We start from the raw sequence: 21,665 nt of genomic DNA, 5'->3' as shown, positions 1-21,665 counted from the left end.
AAATATTTTATTATATCTTTTCATGGGACAACACTAAAGACATGAAACTTGGATATAACTTAGAGTAGTCAGTGTACAGCTTGTATAGCAGTGTAGATTTACTGTCTTCTGAAAATAACTCAACACACAGCCATTAATGTCTAAATGGCTGGCAACATAAGTGAGTACACCCCACAGTGAACATGTCCAAATTGTGAACATGTCCAAGTAATAGAAAAGTGGTTAGCATGACGTGAATGTTTAAAACTTGGGGGTAAATAGACCAAAATAAGATCATAGGGAACTGAAATAAGGAAATGCTGTTTTCCGTTTCTCAAGTATGCTGAAGCATTTGATAGTTGTTTATCATTCAGACAACTTAGAATCAGTCACTAAAAATCTAAATCACTTTATTTGAAATTGTTTATGTACTACGTAGATCCTGCTATACCTTCAGATCAATTAGGCTGGTATTTTACATGTCTTTACATATACAGTGATGTAAAAAGTATTTTTATGGCCACCACCAGGTATTTTTACCCAGCAGATTTTTATATTTTTTAAAACGATAAATGATAAACGTAGATTGAAATAACTTAGATATGTTCCATTTATGGGCGGCACGGTGGCTAAATGGGTAGCACTGTCGCCTCACAGCGAGAAGGTCCTGGGTTTGATCCCCAGGTGGGGAGGTCCGGTTCCTTTCTGTGCTGAGTTTGCATGTTCTCCCCGTGTCTGCTTGGGTTTCCTCCGGGAGCTCCGGTTTCCTCCCACAGTCCAAAAACATGCAGTCAGGTTAATTTGAGACACTGAATTGCCCTACATGTGTGTGTGTATGTGTGTCTGCCCTGCGATGGACTGGCGCCCCGTCCAGGGTGTTACTGTGTGCCTTGCGCCCATTGATAAGCTGGGATAGGCTCCAGCACCCCCCCCGCGACCCTGATTGGATAAGCGGTTAAGAAAGTGAGTGAGTGTTCCATTCATTCAGAATAGACAAAGAACAGTTGTAGAAATCCATGTTATGACATGTTTGTTTGGAGTTTTGGCTTTTTTTGACCTTAAGTGTTTGACCTTTTCAGATAGTGAATTTCAGTGCAGGACTGCGACCTTGGCCCAGTGCCTGGGTGGCTCTTCCTCCTCTCACCTTCCACTGACCATCTACTGGTAAGAAATGCTTGTTCAACGCTTATTTTATTTATTTACTTATTTTTTCCCTTTTTTTTAGAATGACTGTAATGTCTTGTTTCTTTTGCATATTCTATTTTATTTCAATTTTGTCACTGCAAATACAGTTAGCTTAGAATAGTTAGTTAGCTAGTATTTAAGTATTATGATCTTTTCTGCTGCTTACGGACATCCTGCCACATGCTAAGGTTTCCTTATCACTTATAAAATCTTGTGTAGTAGACCTGTCTGGGGACTTGTGGTTCTGTGACTGTTCCACTTTAGGCTAAGCATGCTAGTTGTATTGACAGGATTGTTTGGTTTTTGCTTCAGCACAGTTTGCTAACCGTTGTGTAAAATCATTTTAATCAACTTATGATTTACAATGATTTAATGCATTTGTAAACAGCTATGTTTGTGCATGTATTATTCTTGCTTATATTTATAAATAAAATGTCAAAAGACACTGTGTGAATTTGAAATATGTACTGTATGTGCGCTAGTACCTGCACATTATATAACAGTAACAAAAGTGGTGTAAGAATTGTTCCCCCACTATACCATACATCGATCAGCCATAACATTAAAACCACCTCCTTGTTTCTACACTCATTGTCCATTTTATCAGCTCCACTTACCATATAGAAGCACTTTGTAGTTCTACAATTACTGACTGTAGTCCATCTGTTACTCTGCATGCTTTGTTAGCCCCCTTTCATGCTGTTCTTCTATGGTCAGGACTCTCCCAGTACCACTACAGAGTAGGTATTATTTGAGTGGTGGATCATTCTCAGCACTGCAGTGTGTGTTGTGCTGGTATGAGTGGATAAGACACAGCAGCACTGATGGAGTTTTTAAACACCTCACTGTTACTGCTGGACTGAAAATAGTCCACCAACCAAAAATATCCAGCCAACAGCGCACCGTGGGTATAGCGTCCTGTGACCACTGATGAAGGTCTAGAAGATGACCAACATAAACAGCAGCAATAGTTGAGCGATTGGGACCAACTAGGTAGGAGTGTCTAATAGAGTGGACAGTCAGTGGACACTGTATTTAAGAACTCCAGCAGCATTGCTGTGTCTGATCCACTCATACCAGCACAACACACACTAACACACCACCACCATGTCATTGTCACTGCAGTGCTTAGAATGATCCACCACCTAAATAATACCTGCTCTGTAGTGGTCCAGTGAGTATGTAGAGAAACAGATGGACTACAGTCAGTAATTGTAGAACTATATAGAAGTGCTTCTATATGGTAAGTGGAGCTGATAAAATGGACAGTGAGTGTAGAAACAAGGAGGTGGTTTTAATGTTATGGCTGATCAGTGTATATATAAATGATATGAGAATATCAGTCATAAACCTTATGTTCTTCTTTATTTATCTTTCATGATATCATCCCTGTTTAACTTGTTTTGCACAGTTAAAACGGCTTGCTTTGCACTTTTTTTTTGTTCCATCATGGCTTGAGACGTGCTTTGCATTTGTGTAACGTTCCCGGTAAGGAAGTGCACTGAATTGTGGGACACACAGTAGACTTGAGTAATGTGTCAACTGCTACTTCCTGTTTTCCCAGTAATGGCTACTTATATAAGCACACAGTTAAAGGTACCAGAGGAGTTCGGTGATATGAGGCTGCTTTGAGAATGTCTGCTCAAACCCATCAGCAGAAGCACAGTGAAGCGTCTTCTGAAATTCATGTTTAGGCGGGTCTGGTATCTGTCTAATCGTTTATTTTGCCCTCATTATTCACTCACTTGGGTGGATGTAGTCGGTCTCTTGTTTCAGACACGGGGCTGTGTTCGAGCATGATAGTCTCTATGACTACTAGGTATGTTTTTTTTGTCTCCAGTCCAGAAAATGTTACGCTGTTTCTGTGTCGGTTCCTAATATCGAATTCTTCCTGAAGGGGAAAGCATTGTAGACAGATTGTGGACTGACCAGTGAACATATGGTGCGGTTCTCTATTTTTAACCTATGTACTCTTGGCTGATTCATTCGCTAATCTTTGTGTTGCTGGCCAGAATTTGGGATGAACCTTTCACATGTGACCTTTCATACCAACATAATAACAATAATAACATAATATATGAAGAAACTCTAGTGGATTAAAACGTCCTTAACTCCCAATTGAACACCTTTGAAAGAAATTGGACACATCTTGGACTGAATTGGACACATAATCAATATATTGTGAGAGGAATGTTTGTTTGTTTGTTTATTAAGGTTTTAACGTCATGTTTTACACTTTGGTTACATTCATGACAGGAACGGTAGTTACTCATTACACAAGATTCATCGGGCGGCACGGTGGCGAAGTGGGTAGCACGGTCACCTCACAGCAAGAAGGTCCTGGGTTCGATCCCCAGGTGGGGCGGTCTGGGTTCTTTCTGTGTGGAGTTTGCATGTTCTCCCCGTGTCTGCGTGGGTTTCCTCCGGGTGCTCTGCTTTCCTCCCAAAGTCCAAAGACATGCAAGTGAGGTGAATTGGAGACACTGAATTGTCCATGACTGTGTTTGATATAACCTTGTGAACTGATGAATCTTGTGTAATGAGTAACTACCGTTCCTGTCATGAATGTAACCAAAAATGAAAAACATGACGTTAAAATCCTAATAAACAAACAAACAAACAAACACAAGATTCATCAGTTCACACAAAGTTAAATCGAACACAGTCATGGACAATTTTGTATCTCCAATTCACCTCACTTGCATGTCTTCGGATTGTGGGAGGAAACCGGAGCACCCGGAGTAAACACACGCAGACACGGGGAGAACATGCAAACTTCCACACAGAAAGGACCCGGACCGCCCCGCCTGGGGATCGAACACAGGACCTTCTTGCTGTGAGGCGACGGTGTGAGAGGAATGAACTCTAAAATGCTGCCTATAGTTTTGGAACTAGTTTAAAGAACTATTTTAAAAATAAGCAAGTTATAACAGACAAGGAACCTCAGTGTCCGGTCAGTATTTGCTTTGAGCTGTAAATGGGTGAGATTAATTTATAATAATTCTACTTTGGGGCTGATAAACAACAAACACACTGTGGTTTTGTGACAGGTTGATATATTTACTCTTAATGACAATTCATCTGGTCATTTGTATTAGCAATTTTAATTTATTACCTTAGGATTAAGAATGTATAAATGCTAAATGTAATCTGGACAGAGCAAGATCTGTTTTTGAGACTGTTTATACCTGACAGGAAACCTTTCCTGATTTTACATATTAACACTGGCCATATATGAAGTAAAGGAAGGTCAGTGCTGCCCCCACCTGGCCATATTAGTCCTAATCTAGTTGTCCTTTATATTTGTGGTATTTAATGTAGTTTTTTTTTAAATGTATAGTTTTATATAGTTGTTCAGCTGCTGTGATTGAAAGTCACCTTGTTGCTTTTTTTTTATTTACCATGACTGTTTATAGATTATTCAGTGAAGAAGCAAAAACTGATCCTATAGAATAAAAATCTCTGGGTTTTGACTGGTATAATTTGACACATTTACCCAGATTCCGTGTTTTTCTCAAAGTGACAAAACTTTTAAACAGCTCAGCTTTTTGTTAATCCTATTTTTTTTATTTATGCATTTTCTCCCATTTTCTCCCAATTTAACGTAGTCCATTTGTCCTCCGCTGCTGGTGGATCCCTGATTGCAGTTGAGGTGGGTATATTGCTGCTCACGCCTCCTGTGACCTGCGCACAGCCCTTAGCGGAACCCTTTTTCACCTATGCATCCTGCAAGGGGCCTCTCTATCCGCCAATCAGGGTCCTTACACCGCGTTTGAAAACCCCACCCCACCACCGTGTCTGCTGCAGGCACTGCCAATTATGCCCGCTAGATGGCGCCCAGCCGACCGGTGGCAACGCCGAGTTTCGAACCAAGGAGTTCAGAATCTCGGCGCCGGTGTGCTAGCGAAATATCCCTTTGCGCCACCTAGCCGCCTTTTGGATGTCACAGTGTTCGTGGTCTTAGTTCATGAGAATGTGTTGCAGGTATGAAATTAGAAATAAGTATATGTTTACATAAATCAATACGTAAAACATCAGAAATATAATATACCAGGTAAGTGTTGTTTTTACCAACCCCATTTCCAGAAAATTGGCTGACCAATTTCATTGTAAAAAAAACAAGTTTTGATGCCTGCTACTTACACTAAAAATATTGTTTTTAATTTTATTACAATCATAATTTTAAATAATTTCAATTACAAAATAACATTTAATTTAAAAGGTAAATGAAGGTGTAATGAATACTTGTTATTTACATATACAGTTGAGTGTAGTTGAAATATTATTTGTGGATGCCAATCTCAGATTAATATCTGATTTAAGCTTTCTGGTTTTTTTTAGTGTATACTATAATCAAATTCATTACATTAGACTAAAATATACACTAATGTGGAATCTGGGTGGCATGATAATACAGCTGGAGTGAAAGTGGGTGCTGTTCTGACATTAGAGACTTCAAAACCAGGATCTGAATCTCAGTTCTGGTTACTGTCTGTGACTTTGGAATGTTCTGCTCAAAATACTCCATTTTGCTTCCTATAACATGCAGAATTTAAATTCTACTTTAAATTGTTTTAGATGTGTGTGTGTGTGTGTGTGTGTGTGTCTGTACATTTACATTTTCAGCATTTAGCAGACGCTTTTATCCAAAGTGACTTTCAGTACTGTGACAGTATATAGTCTGAGGGTTAAGAGCCTTGCTCAAGGGCCCAACAGTGGCAATCTGACAGTTGTGGGGCTTGAACCAGCAACTCTTTGATTACTAGCCCAGTACCTCAACCACTAGGCTACAACTGCCCTGTAGTGCTTTACTAAGGACTGGCACTTTGTCCAGGATCTATTCTTGCCACGAGTCCAGTATTTTCAGGGGGCACCGGACCCACCGTGACCCTTACCAGGGTAAATTATTCTTTAAACTTAAATAAAAGATAGAATTATAATATTAGTTTAATGCAAATCCTCCCAGCAAATTATAATGCATTTATATAGTATTGACAATAGGTGGCGCCATTGGGCAAATTATTGATGTGTAGTCACCGAGTTCACAGAAACTGACTCGATTACATTCTTTGCACCAAGAGATGGATGAGGTCAATTAGAACTGCAAAGACATGGTCTGGAGAGTTGTAGAACAATTGTAGAACAGACAATGAATTTCTAATGACCAGGCTGTAACTACTGTGACCACAGCAGAGATTTTGACTCACCAGGAAGATGGAAATACAAGATCATCCAATTGTTCTAATGAGGAATCTCTACACTGATCACCAATCCACTGTCATGACACAAAATGAACAAACACACCATCATTATTCTATCACTATTCTTGTTCAACCTCTACACTGAACATGTAATGAGAGAAGCAGGACTGGAGAAAGATAACTGATCATTCAAGATTGTCTGATGAAATCAGGAAGACCTGCAGGCCCTTGAAAGGAATTTTAGAGAACAGAGTGAAAAGATGGGACTATTCAGTGCAAACTGAAGAAGATAAAAGTCAAGGTAACAGGAAAATCCAATTTACTACTGATGGAGAAGACGTTGAAGTGGTGGACAGCTTTCACCTACATGGATCATTAACAGCAATGGATCAGGCAGTCAGGAAATACGACACAGAACGATCTTCAGATGTAAGGATTCGTCTCTTCAAACGGAGATCTGAGTATTCCAGATTCTCTGTGGTTCTTTATGGATGTGAAATCGAAATAATAAAAAAATGAGGCAGAAAAATCAATGCACTTGATACTTTGATACTGTGGAAGACTTTTTGAGAGTATCTTAGATGGTAAAGAAGACAAATGATTAGATCTTTCATCAAATCAAACCTCATTCCTTACTTGAAGACCAGATAACCAAACTGACTTACTGAAGCACTCTGTTTTGGACACATTATGAGAAGAACCAGTTCATTGGAAAAGACAGCTATGCTTGGAAGAGTTGAAGATACAAGAGGAAAAAGAGGACCAGTAGTAACACATTGCTGGACTTAGCTAATCAAATGTTGTTTCTTTATCCTTTTACCCATCTTCAACAAGGGTGCCAATGGGGGATAGGGGCTTTACTGATCGAATTTAAAAATCATGAAAACCAGATGTTCATATTATAGCCTAATTAGGTGCAAAATTCTGGGTTATTTATGACGTATCTCCAAATAAATACACAAAAAAATGCTGTTGCATGGCGCAGCGGTAAAAACACACGCTGGAACCAGAGCAGGGATCTCGAATACATCGTATCGAATCTCAGCTCTGCCTGCCGGCTAAGGCTGAGCAGCCGCATGAACAACGATTGGCCTGTTGTTCAGTTATGGGCGGGACTAAGCTGGATAGGGTCTCTCTCCCATGACTGGTGCAATTACGACCTCTGCTGGCTGATTGATGGAACCTGCACAGAGATGAGAAAAGAGTGCTCTCAGGGTGTGTCTCTCCGTACACAGTGCTGAGCTACACTGCACTCGTCAAAGTGCATACGGCATGCTGCCCACGTGTCGGAGGGGGCAAAAAAAAAAAAAAAATATATATAAATGCTGTTGCATAAGAGCAATGATTGATGAATGAAAACATAGTTTTGATTATATAGTGACTGAAATTAGTTTTAAAATTAATTACAGCAAATCCTTGACTGTTTGCACACTTTTTTATGTTGCTGATTGGGTATAATTGCCATTTATACCCATGAAACTACACCTAATCCATAATTACTAAGTGAAAAGAGTTTCTACAGTGCTTTAAAAATAAATTAAACATAAAAACTGTTGATGAAACTCTCCAATTTGTGCTCAGATGCATCTTCGGCTTTAATTTTCTTTGAGATGTTGCAATTGGAATTGATTGGACGTAGTTTGAAAAGGCGTAAAGCTGGGTCTTTAAGGGCCCACAATTTACGCTACATTGTCAGGACAAAAACCAAGCCATGAAGTCTAAGAAGTCTCTGGATCATTGCAAATGACAGATCAGTGCAAGGAGGTAAAACAGTATCCGTCATTGAGTCTTCCCAGGACCTTTATCATTTTGAAACGGAAGAAGCCACATATGTAACTTCAGGAGTCATTCTACTATGCAGACTATGGCTAAAAATACCCTGTCTATGGGTACCCATGCCAATTCTGTGTTGTAGAAATGCAAAAAGTAGTTGGAATCCTGTGAGGACACTGTATTTAGCAAAAGATTGGGTCTGTGGCATCATCTCCCTGCTATTAATGTGTAATGTTTTCACTAGCAGTCACAGCTCGACTCATAATTTTAATCAGTTGTTATGTATTTGACGTGAAATTAAAATGATCTATTTTTGAAGTACAGTATGGACCAAGTAAAAGAAATGTGACTAACCGCTTGAAGTTTGCTTTATGGCATGTTAACAACTCTGGTTATATGAATGAGATGAAAATTAAGTTGTGTCTAACCAAAAACAGGCACTGCATCAGTCGGCTAATAGCATCCCTACTGTGAAACTTGGTGGTGGTAGCATCTTGCTATTAGGGTGCTTATCATTGACAGGGACAACGAGTCTGATAAAAACTTGTGCGACCGTTTGGTTACAGTTTCAGGCTGAAAATAACAAAATCAGACCAGGATTTTAAAAGGTCTATGGAGTAACCAAGCAAGGCAGTGTGTGTCTGTATACAGTGTTCTGATGTGGTTATGTGAGCCATCTCTAAAGCATTTGGCACATTTGAATGAGGCTTCATGACTCACGTACCACTGTAAAGGTTTTACATGTGGATGCACGTGGTGAAGGGAGGAGAAGAAATATTTAAACGTTTGGTGGGTTCGTTCCCCTTTCATTAAGCATGTGTCATCCTCATATGGTTTATTTAGTTTCTCCATAGAATTATCTGGATCCAGGCTGAAGTGTCTGTGGGCTGTAGGGATCATGGCAGGCTTCCGTCCCTGTTGGAAACTGTTTTGAGAATCTTTAATGAATATGCTATCTTTATGTACACTGAGCGTTTTAATGTCAAGTAAAGAAAATAAGAATCAAAGTACTGATTACTGTTTGTTTCTGACATACATGTAAATTCAAATGTTTAAATAACCTTATATAAAACACATCACGTCAATCTTTAAGTATTCTTACTGCAGTTCTTTTTCTGTAACCAAATGACCCAAACAATTTTACAAAACAATTACAGAGGTAAAGTAAATTACAAAACAAGAATTAAGCGACATTAATGAATAATTAATAAAATAAGGGGCACTCGGGTGGCGCAGTGGTAAAACACCAGAGCTTGCACACCAGAGCTGACATTTCAGACTTGTCGGTTTAAAACTCATCTCTGCCATCCGGCAGGCTGGGCGCCTACAAGAACAACGATTGGCGTGTTGTTCAAGGGGGGTGCCGGACGGGACCTCATAACTGATGCAATTACAACCTCTGCTGGCTCTCCGACCACAAAGCTGATCCACATGTAAACCCGTCTTGTGCAGGTGAAATGATGCAGTCAGCTACTGCACACATGTCGGAGGGGGCTCTCTTCAACCAGGGTGGAGAGCAACATCAGTAGAGAGGAAGCGTAATGCAATTGGGTAATTGGATACGATAAGATTGGAAGGAAAAAAGGCCTAAAGTATGTGGACACCAGTCGTAATTATTGAGTTCATGTGTTTAATTGGTAACTATTGGTAACAGGTGTAAAAAAAACACAGTTTATGAAACAAATTCTATGTTTACAGCTTTGTGGCAGCAGTTTGGGGAAGGTCCCTTCCAGTTTCAGCATTACTGTACCCTTATACACAAAGCAAGGCCCATAAAGACATTATTTGATTAGATCAAGTGAAGGAGCTAGTGGTTTTTACCTACAGAGCTCTGACCTCAACCCTCTTAAACACCTTTGACACTTTTCCCAAATCTTGTCTAAAGCCTTCTTTGAAGACTCGAAGCTGTTACAGCTGCATAAAGGAAGGACTCATTGCCCATGTTTTGTAATTAGATGTCCAACAAGCTCATGGTCAAGTGCAGGATACCTGACAATCCAGCTTATTAAAAATTCAATTTCAAATACAGAATAAAATTTTGGTAGAAATTTGGACCTTTACATTTTCAGCATTTAGCAGACGCCTTTATCACGTCCAAAGCGACTTACATTACAGTTACAGTATACAGTCTGAGCAATTGAGGGTTAAGGACCTTGCTCAAGGGCAAAACAGCAGCAACCTGGCAGTGGTGAAGCTTGAACAAGTGACCTTTTGATTACTAGTCTTGTTCCTTAACCACTAGGCTACAGCTTGCCCTACAGTAGAGCAGATGTGTAAAAGGAGCATCAGTTGAGGGCCCAAAAGGTGTCGTTATGCCGTTCTGCAATTTGAACCAACAACCTTCCGATCTGTAGTCTACAACTTATAACTAGAGCCTTACCTGATACGTGCCACGGACCATCAAATGAGCCGTTTCTCGTGTAAGATGCTGTTTGTTGTAAAATTCCAAATTTAAACAGCCGCTCAGGTGGCGCAGCGTTAAAGTACGCTAGCGCACCAGAGTTGGGGTTTTGAATACATCGTATCGAATCTCAGCTCTGCCTTTCTGACTGGGCTGGGTGGCAGCATGAACAACGTTTGGCTGTTGTTCAGGGTTAGAGGGTAAAAAAAAAAAGTCGGATCATAGGTCCTCATAACTGGCGCGACTGCGGCCCCTGCTGGCTGACTGATGGCGCCTGCACGGGGCTGAGGAATAATGCTGATGGGGGTGTGGCCCTCCGTACACAGTGCCCGTCGGTGCAGGTGAAAAATGCAGTCTTTACTGACTGTACGTACCGGAGGGGGCGTATGTCAGTTGAGAGGCGTCCTCAGTCAGCGGTGAGGGGTCGAATCAGTATAGAGGACGCAATCAGGGTAATTGGACACGACTAGACTGGGGGATAAAAATTGGGGGGGGAAGTAAAAAAAAAATTCCAAATATAAGGTTTGTGTTTTAACATGCGATTTAACATTTTTCATTCATGTAGCGTTCAAGTGCCTCATGTTTATTGGTTAATTTGCAATATGAGACGGTCCTAGCAATCCTACGACAACTCAGTTAGCAATCGTTTAGTCAAAATGTCCAAGATGTCGAAGTCTAAAGCAGCTAAAAACACGACTCATGTAACTGAGTTTGGAAAATTCTAGTGATGTCCCGATCCGATCTCAAAGATCGGGATCGGGGCCGATCAAGGCATTTTTTAATTGATCGGAATCGGCTTTAACAAACCCGATCTTAATCCCGATCTTTTGTTTTACGTCAGCATGTCCGCTGTGTGGAAATACTTTAAATTGAAAAGTAAAACAAGTCCAACAGTGAAGTGTAACGTCTGCAGTGTGAGCGTTTCACGAGGCGGTGGGAGCAGAGCTGCGTTCATGTGTGAGAGTGTGTGTGAGTTAAGGATCACACCGGTTTACAAAACAACGTAGTGATGCGCTCGTTTAATAAAGAAATAAATGCACAGTATATTCACATATTGTCGGGAGCAGAACACTTTATTAACTTCTTCTGTTACGGTACCGAATAGCCGACAGTTGAGTCAAGCACGCTATTTCGTGTTCTATGGAAGCCCCAAAGGGTCAAAACACACTCACTTCGTGTACAAACGTCCATCAAACCATCGTCACAATACAAGCACTTTAAAAACTGGCTTTCCTTCATAACAAAAGAGCCTTTCCATTTTATTTTGGTATTCAGGTTTTACTGTAATGCTTTTAAGTAACTTTTTTTCTTATATTCAAGTTAAGCTGCTACACAGATTTCTGTTCATTTTTAGTGTATCACTGCATTAAACAGATTTTTTTTTTCTTCGAATGTAAAGTTTAAAGTAAAACTGTAATTATCTCACTCATTTTGATTGATTTTGTAAAAATACAAAAACATTAAGCAATAGCTTGGATGCAGCATTTTTCCCTACAGCACTGCAGAGCTATTTAGTTGTTAAACATGTACAGTGAATTAATTTGAATAATTGTAATGTACTTGAAGTGTGCACTGTGTGAACAGTATTATCCAGTTCTTATCTAGACAATATCTAGAAAATACAAGTATCGGTTTGAGAATCGGTATCGGATCGGGATCAAAATTAATAATCGGGATCGGTATCAGGAACAAAAAAACGTGATCGGGACATCCCTAGAAAATTCTCAACCAATTCTGTGAAATATGGCACGTTTCTTTAAAAATCCATGAAATCTGTGATTGTTTGTAAAAACAAGGTCCATACCATTTGACCTCTAAACGTAATATTTCGAGATCAAGGGAGTGGCACCTACACGTGGTACAATCCCAGTGACCAGCAGAGGGTGCTATAGCCTTTAGAAATGATGCAAGTCTGGACGCAAATCCACTGCATGCCAAACACATCACCAAACCCCCCTGTGCCAGTGCCCCACCCTTAGCACAGAAACCTGAGTCTCTCACATAACACCATTAATCCCAGTTTACAGTAAGATCAGATCTCAGAACATATGAGTGATACAGTATGTAAAAGCGTGAGTCAGTTCTGGGTAAAAGGTCACTGGTGTTTTGTGGGATATGATTATTATACAGCTTTGGCACGTGCCAACATATTTAGCTATTTTGGTAAACCAAACGTCACAGTGATTATAGGGATGACCTTGTACAGATATTGTACAGATATTCGACCGCCACTGATGAATTAAAAAGAGTCAGGAATCTTAAAAAAGAACTTTTAAAATAAACAAAATATTTAATTGATATTTATGTTGAGATGAAGTCCTAAGATTAAATATTATTACTAGAATTATTTAGCAAAATTTACATTGACAACAAAAGTCAATGTAAATGTGACAAAGAATAGGAATGTTAATTGTAGGACGGTGTGTAAGGGGCACAGCCCTGCTCTATTCTGTATGCGGAGGTTGACCTCCATGCTGGTTCTGCACCAATTTTACACTGACCAGATCCCCTCAGTAAGAGGAGTGGCACCGTCCTCATGAATTCTGGCTGATTCTTTAGTATTGTTAGTGCTTTAAAATATTTCAGATTAATCATAAACTGAGTAATTGATTACTGGCTCTATGCTGTATATTACAAATATGTAATTTTAATTGTACGTCAAATTGGAATCAACTGATTGAAATTAAGAGCAGAGCTGCGACTGTTAGTGAAGATATCACACATAAGTGGCAGGAAGATAAAGCCAGAGACAGAGTGCTTTGCTAAATGCCGACTCCTCACAAGCAATTGTTGGCATAGAACTGGCACAAGTACCCACAGACAAGGTGTTGGATCTAATGATTCATAGACGTAATAGAATGCCTCCTGAAATTACATATATGTAACTGTTAACGACAGCAGTTGTATCAGCCAGCTGTGTGTCTACCCAGATGTGATTGGCTATGTCTAAGGTGGGGGGGGGTGGGGTTATAGGGTTAGAGAAATTGCAAATAACTTGGGAATATATATATATATATATATATATATATACGTATATATATATATATATATATATATATATATATACAGTATATATATATATTTACTTTTATTTATTTATTTTTTTCAATTGAAGATGGCAACATTTCTGTTTTGCCAGCCCACCGTCTTTGATGTCTGGGTTCGAACTGCAGCAGTGCAACAACGGCAAGCTGTGTGTCTACCTTGATGTGACTGGCTATGTCTAATGTGGGTGGTGGGGGGTATGGGGTTAGACAAATTGCTAATAACTTGGGAATTTTAAGCTGTTATGCCAGCCCACCAGCTTTGAAGTCTGGGTTCGAATTGCAGCAGTGCTATCAGCCGGCTGTGTCTACCCAGATGTGATTGGCTATGTCTAATGTGGGTGCTGGGTGGTATGGGGTTAGACAAATTGCTAATTATTTGGGAATGTATAAATATATATATATATATATATATATGTGTGTGTGTGTGTGTGTATATACAATATATATATATATATATATATATATATATATATATATATATATATATATATATAAAAACACACACATAGTATATTATATATATATATATATATATATATATATATATATATATATATACAGTGTATCACAAAAGTGAGTACACCCCTCACATTTCTGCAAATATTTTATTATATCTTTTCATGGGACAACACTATAGAAATAAAACTTGGATATAACTTAGAGTAGTCAGTGTACAACTTGTATAGCAGTGTAGATTTACTGTCTTCTGAAAATAACTCAACACACAGCCATTAATGTCTAAATAGCTGGCAACATAAGTGAGTACACCCCACAGTGAACATGTCCAAATTGTGCCCAAAGTGTCAATATTTTGTGTGACCACCATTATTATCCAGCACTGCCTTAACCCTCCTGGGCATGGAATTCACCAGAGCTGCACAGGTTGCTACTGGAATCCTCTTCCACTCCTCCATGATGACATCACGGAGCTGGTGGATGTTAGACACCTTGAACTCCTCCACCTTCCACTTGAGGATGCACCACAGGTGCTCAATTGGGTTTAGTCCATCACCTTTACCTTCAGCTTCCTCAGCAGGGCAGTTGTCATCTTGGAGGTTGTGTTTGGGGTCGTTATCCTGTTGGAAAACTGCCATGAGGCCCAGTTTTCGAAGGGAGGGGATCATGCTCTGTTTCAGAATGTCACAGTACATGTTGGAATTCATGTTTCCCTCAATGAACTGCAGCTCCCCAGTGCCAGCAACACTCATGCAGCCCAAGACCATGATGCTACCAACACCATGCTTGACTGTAGGCAAGATACAGTTGTCTTGGTACTTCTCAGCAGGGCGCCGCCACACATGCTGGACACCATCTGAGCCAAACAAGTTTATCTTGGTCTCGTCAGACCACAGGGCATTCCCGTAATCCATGTTCTTGGACTGCTTGTCTTCAGCAAACTGTTTGCGGGCTTTCTTGTGCGTCAGCTTCCTTCTGGGATGACGACCATGCAGACCGAGTTGATGCAGTGTGCGGCGTATGGTCTGAGCACTGACAGGCTGACCTCCCACGTCTTCAACCTCTGCAGCAATGCTGGCAGCACTCATGTGTCTATTTTTTAAAGCCAACCTCTGGATATGACGCCGAACACGTGGACTCAACTTCTTTGGTCGACCCTGGCGAAGCCTGTTCCGAGTGGAACCTGTCCTGGAAAACCGCTGTATGACCTTGGCCACCATGCTGTAGCTCAGTTTCAGGGTGTTAGCAATCTTCTTATAGCCCAGGCCATCTTTGTGGAGAGCAACAACTCTCTTTCTCACATCCTCAGAGAGTTCTTTGCCATGAGGTGCCATGTTGAATATCCAGTGGCCAGTATGAGAGAATTGTACCCAAAACACCAAATTTAACAGCCCTGCTCCCCATTTACACCTGGGACCTTGACACATGACACCAGGGAGGGACAACGACACATTTGGGCACAATTTGGACATGTTCACTGTGGGGTGTACTCACTTATGTTGCCAGCTATTTAGACATTAATGGCTGTGTGTTGAGTTATTTTCAGAAGACAGTAAATCTACACTGCTATACAAGCTGTACACTGACTACTCTAAGTTATATCCAAGTTTCATGTCTATAGTGTTGTCCCATGAAAAGATATAATGAAATATTTGCAGAAATGTGAGGGGTGTACTCACTTTTGTGATACACTGTATATATATAAATACACAGTATATGTGTATATATATATACACACACACACAATAAATGAATATTTTTATTTATTTTTTTATTTTTTCAATTGAAGATGGCTAAATTTTTATATAAGCTGTTATGCCAGCCCACCACCTTTGAGGTTCGGGTTCGAATCACAGCAGTGCAATCGACCAGCTGTGTGTCTACACAGAGATGATTGGCTATGTCTAAGGTGGGGGGTGGGGTTATAGTGTTAGACAAATTGCTAATAACTTGGGAATATATATTTTTTTTCCAATTGAAGATGGCAAAATTTTTATAAAAGCTGTTATGCCAGCCTACCACCTTTGAGGTCCGGATTCGAATTGCAGAAGTGCTATCAGCCATGGGGTGCTATGGGGTTAGGATAGCTGAAGCCCTGTGATGGATTGGTGTCCTGTCCAGGTGTGTTACTGCATCGCGCCCAATGATTCCTGGAAAGCCAGTCCTGCCGTGACCCCGACCAAGTTAAAGTGGTTTTTTATGCATTTTATGCATTTTTATGCTTCCTTTCCACTGGTGCTTGCCCCCGCCCCGATTAAGGAGAGCAAGACTGTCACACGCCCCCTTCCACACGTGTACAGTAGCCGACTGCATCTTTTCACCTGCACGAGGCGAGTTCATATGCGGATCAGCTTTGTGTACGGAGAGCCAAACCCTGATCACATTATCCCTCAACTCTGTGCAGACACCATCGACCAGCCAGCAGAGGGCGTAATTGCATCAGTTATGACGAAATTCTTATCCGGCTCCCACCCTGTGTGAACAACAGCCAATCGTTGTTCATGTAGGCACCCAGCCGGATGGCAGAGCCGAGTTTCGAACCGTCGAGTTTGAAACGTCAGCTCTGGTGTGCTAGTGTGTTTTACCGCTGTGCCACCTTATCGGCGACCAATTTTGTCATTTTGATATTTTAACGTTTTCCTGTCAGGTAGTTATCGGTTAAAAGAATTTGGCACAGCGTGCCTCCCTACTTCAGATCTATTTAAATAACATCTGTGAGATTAGTGCTATTACTTCAAAGGTTTGAATTACAATAATTACACCTGCTTGCAAACCATTCATGCGGAACTCTCATTTTTGAAAGATTTCGAGGTTAAAACTGTTTTAAAATGCAAATATGGTGATTAGCTGAAAGCAGGTGATACGTGTTTGTTGGTTAAATAGATTCTTCACAGGTTTGGCTATAAATTCCACTCTGGTACATCAGCAGCCGTGTCATGTTTTGGCTTGTGATCTGCTGTTGCCATGGTTTTACGCTTCAATCAGGAGTGGTACCATGTGGATTTGGAGGTGCTGTTTTGGAGGGGGGGATTATCCAAAATCCTGCTCTGTGCTTGGTATGTTGGATTGCAGCAAATACCATCCAGCTTTTTTTTTTCTGCAGCTCTGAGCTGTTAAAAATATCTAATATCAGCCTAGATATTGATTTAATCAATGTGCCAACTATCTGAGCAGATTACTTTTGTACATAATTGATTGTTTTAATGGCTTTGAACAGACCTTTTATTTCCAACCCCCGACACCCCTTAAATCATTGCCTTTTAAAAGGTTTTACAAAGCTGTTCTGTTTTGATTCTCATCTTTTAATAAGATATTTCAGCTCAGTGTCCCTGATGTTAATCTAATGCTACTAATCAACACTCATCCCACCACCGTCCCACCCTTGATAAATACATGTCCAGACATTTCATACAGCTAAGTGGGGTCATATGGTTCACTGGTGTAAGTCGTGCCAGTCTCTGGATCGAGAAATAGAACCCCCCCCACACACACACACCCCTCCCAGCCTTTCTTTCCATTTTCCACTTATTTAATTGGATGAGTGTCACGAGGTGCGGGCTAATCTGACGTGCCAGCGCATTGCAGGAAATGTGGGTCAGTTTGCTGCTGAGGATGCCGAGGATGCTGAGGATGCTGATGTCTGCTACTGCAGACTGACACAGCAAAGATACTCTCACTGCGTACTGCACATGCATTCGAAAATACATCTACATCTAGACTGATACTGACAAAAAGTTTCCATTTTTTTGTTTTCAGCGTGGTATTGGTATTTTTTTTTGTTGAAATATAGACATCTATAGAAGAAAAAGTGAAGCACTCTGCCTGAGGAGTAAAAACATTTCAAAAGAAATGGATAAGCCAGAGGCGAAGAACACCGTGTGCCTCAGTGGGCAATATCTCACTTATACAATGTCTGGAGAACAGTGCCTCGAAAAACAAATAGATTATTATATTAGCAGATTAATAAAATTTAAATAAAAAATTATGGCATATCTAGGAACATCCCTGCATGTTTACTATTATATATTCTAATTATTATTATGTAGCATAAAATTGATTCTGCCTCCTGATGACCATATGGACCTGCGGAATACCCAATTGCATTACGCTTCCACTCTACTGATGCCGATCTCCGTCCTGATTGAGGAGAGCGAGACTGACACACGCCCCTCCGACACATGTGCAGTAGCCGACTGCATCTTTTCACCTGCATGAGGCGAGTTCATATGCGGATCGGCTTTGTGTACGGAGAGACACACCCTGATCAGACGCCATCACAAGACACACAGTAACACCCTAGAAGGGGCGCCAGTCCATCGCAGGGCAGATACACACACACACACACTCATACACACCCATTCACCTATAGGGCAATTGAATGTCTTTAATTAACCCGACTGCATGTTTTTGGGAGGAAACCGGAGCTCCCGGAAGAAAGACACGGGGACACGGGGAGAACATGCAAACTTCACACAGAAAGGACCCGGACCGCCCCGCCTGGGGATTGAACCCAGGACCTTCTTGCTGTGACGCGACAGTGCTACCCACCGAGCCACCGTACCGCCCTTTAAAGTAGATGATAAATTGTAATGTTAGTTATATGTCTTAATTATTATGTGAGTTTTGTTTCATTTAATCTGTTATTTATGTTGTAATGCACAGTAGTAATGTGAAGATGTCTTTGCTTTCATCCTCCACGGCTTTGCCCATGTGACTGGAGCGAAGAGGGAGGGTAGGATAGTGTGTGCTGTTGGCACTGGCGAGCTGGAGTAGTATGGCAAGGCACGTGGACTTCCATGCTGCATAACTGTAACAGAATGCCAGCCCCACATTTCCTCCATGCTTGTGTGTGTGTGTGTGTGTGTGTGTGTGTGTGTGTGTGTGTGTGTGTGTGTGTGTGTGTACGCGCTACACTGCTATGGGTTTACATTAGTACACTTAGTAATTCCAAAATATTTAAACATTTAATGTATTGAAAATGATTCCAAATTAAAGGTAAATAAGAAAAGGAGTAAATATGCCGTCATGTCCGTGTTTTTGGTCCCGGTTTTGCTTCCTGACCTGATTTCACTAAGAAACACGGTTCACATGGTCGACCTGTATAACGGCTAATCTCTAAACTCAACGTGAAGTAACTCCAGGTTCCAGCTCTCTGTCGTCGTCGTGTTAAGTCGGCATTTTTAGCGCATTACCTCATCGCCATTCATGTATTCATGCGCAAGCTTTTAAGTCCTGCTACAGCAACCCCCCCCCCCCCCCCCCCTTTTACCCAACCACCGCCACCAAGCTGCAGTGTAATTGGCTCTTCAGCTCGCGTTTGGCTTTTTTGAGCACCATGGATACAGCACTGAGCCCAAACTCCACCAATCAGAGCTCTGTAGTAACTTCGAAAGCTCCCCGTAGCCTCAGATGATCCCTCCACATCTAGCCCGAGTCTCTCTTGCTCAAACACGCAATCTCTCAGTTGGGTTGGAGAGTTGGGGAAAGGGGGGTAAGGTGCAGATCACCAAAATCCTGTTTCTGGAGCTGTTGGTCAGTAAGGAACAGCATCCTGTGAAATCTGCGTGAAATGAGCTTAAAGTCACCACTTATTACCCTTAATGTTTTTTTTTTCACAGTTAAATGAGTTTAAGCCTGTGGAGGATGGGCAAATATCCCATAATCCTCTGCATTCAGTATTTCTTCCTTCTTCCTAATATCCCTTATTAGTAAAATGTACAAGTGTTACAAGTTATTTGTGTAACATTGTGACTGAATTGGGAAAGAAAAATAGTAAATGAGCGTGTAATTGGCTCTACTTGTTATGCGTTAGACATTTTGAGCAATCGGATAATGCTAAAAAACTGGACGTCTGGATGATAGAGGTCATTAGCTTTATATCTAAGCATTTATCTCTCCGAAACAGTTGTCCAGAATTGTCCAGACTAAGGTCTTTTTTGTGGTTACGTATAGATGTGAAAGCTGGACAGTAATAAAAGGGTGACAGAAAGAAGATCCATGCCAAAGAAGATCTCTGGATCTCTGACCAAACCAAACCAGAAACTAGATGGATTCAAACAATTACAGGAACAATTAACAAGCCTGTTAAAAAGCCAAAAGACCCAAACAAAGGACGGGATGTTCTGGAGAAACACTATCCATATGGACGCCAGGTGTTGGAATCATCTTGGCACCACTTAAAATAATATTTATAATAATAATAGTAATAATAGTAATAATAATAATAATAGTAGTAATGATAATAATAGTAAATTATAATAATAGTAATAATAATAATAATAATGAAAATAGTTATAATAAAGTAATAGTAATAATAATAGTAGTAATAGTACTAACAATAATGAAAATAGTAATAATAATAATAGTAATAATAATAGTAATAATAGTAATAATAATAGTAATAGTAATAATAATAATAGTAATAATAGTAATAATAATAATAGTAATAATAATAATAGTAATAATAATAATAGTAATAATAATAGTAATAATAATAATAGTAATAATAATAGTAATAATAATAGTAATAGTAGTAAAATAGTAATAATAGTAGTAATAATAATAATAATAATAGTAATAATAGTAATAATAATAATAATAATAATAATAATAGTAATAGTATTAAAATAGTAATAATAGTAGTAATAATAATAATAATAATAATAGTAATAATAGTAATAATAATAATAATACAATAATAATAATAATAATAACATTCATAATCCACAACCCAACAATGGCAACATAATCTATAGGGCTAAAGCCTTATGTACAGTCCCATAATAATAATAGTAATAATAATAATAGTAATAATAATAGTAATAATAATAGTAATAATAATAGTAATAATAGTAATAATAATAGTAATAGTAGTAAAATAGTAATAATAGTAGTAATAATAATAATAATAATAATAATAGTAATAATAATAGTAATAATAATACAATAATAATAATAATAATAACATTCATAATCCACAACCCAACAATGGCAACATAATCTATAGGGCTAAAGCCTTATGTACAGTCCCAGTTATTCAGTGATCTGTTGTGGCGACCCCTATATACGGGAACAGCCGAAAAATAACAGTGATCAAATAGCACAAAAAGTTTAAACCCAAATGTGCTATGTGGCCACTCTAATTTGAGGTACTAGACTGTTTGTTTCGACCTTTTATGTCAATCAATGTACTGTAATTTTTGCAGTATACAGCTTTTCTGTCCTCTTCATGAGTAATGCCCTGCACTTAATACATAATGTTTGTCATGATTACTCCAAGCAGTGATATAACATGTATGACCTACATCCCAACTATCCCACAGCACGTAAATCATGGTTAATGTGCTGTACTGCTGGTCCTAACCTCATTTCTGTTTTATGCTTTTTTTATTCACACTCTGAGCCGTTTAAGTTCATCCGAATTATACCAGCTGTGTAATTATAGCCAGATCTGAGGATCTGCACTCGGAGTGTGGAGCTAAATGGTTATTTACATCACTGAAGTGAGGATGGAAATTATTAAAAGGCATGCTGAGGTCTGTTTTGCCCTTCTGCCTTGTTAAACCCGAATTTTCACCCATTCATTTATTTTATTACAATTTCTTCCCTGTAATGATGTGTAAA

The 21,665-nt window shown here is 39.6% G+C and overlaps 1 protein-coding gene across 2 annotated transcripts in view; it reads left to right on the top strand.

The window, feature by feature from the left end:
* The window catches only part of fam49bb (family with sequence similarity 49 member Bb), a 79,098-nt gene that overhangs the window by 22,408 nt on the left and 35,025 nt on the right, over positions 1 to 21,665 (top strand). Inside the window, exon 2 of one of the 2 annotated variants that reach the window (XM_062985426.1) lies at positions 1,059 to 1,143. The exons of the other annotated variant lie outside the window; for it this stretch is intronic. The gene's annotated coding sequence lies outside the window, so the exon portion shown is untranslated. The remainder of the gene's footprint in view (positions 1 to 1,058; positions 1,144 to 21,665) is intronic. 2 annotated transcript variants of the gene reach the window in all.

The sequence above is a fragment of the Trichomycterus rosablanca genome, chromosome 23 (assembly GCF_030014385.1).
Source record: "Trichomycterus rosablanca isolate fTriRos1 chromosome 23, fTriRos1.hap1, whole genome shotgun sequence".
NCBI classification, from domain to species: domain Eukaryota; kingdom Metazoa; phylum Chordata; class Actinopteri; order Siluriformes; family Trichomycteridae; genus Trichomycterus; species Trichomycterus rosablanca.
This window is presented reverse-complemented; position numbering and strand designations above follow the sequence as displayed.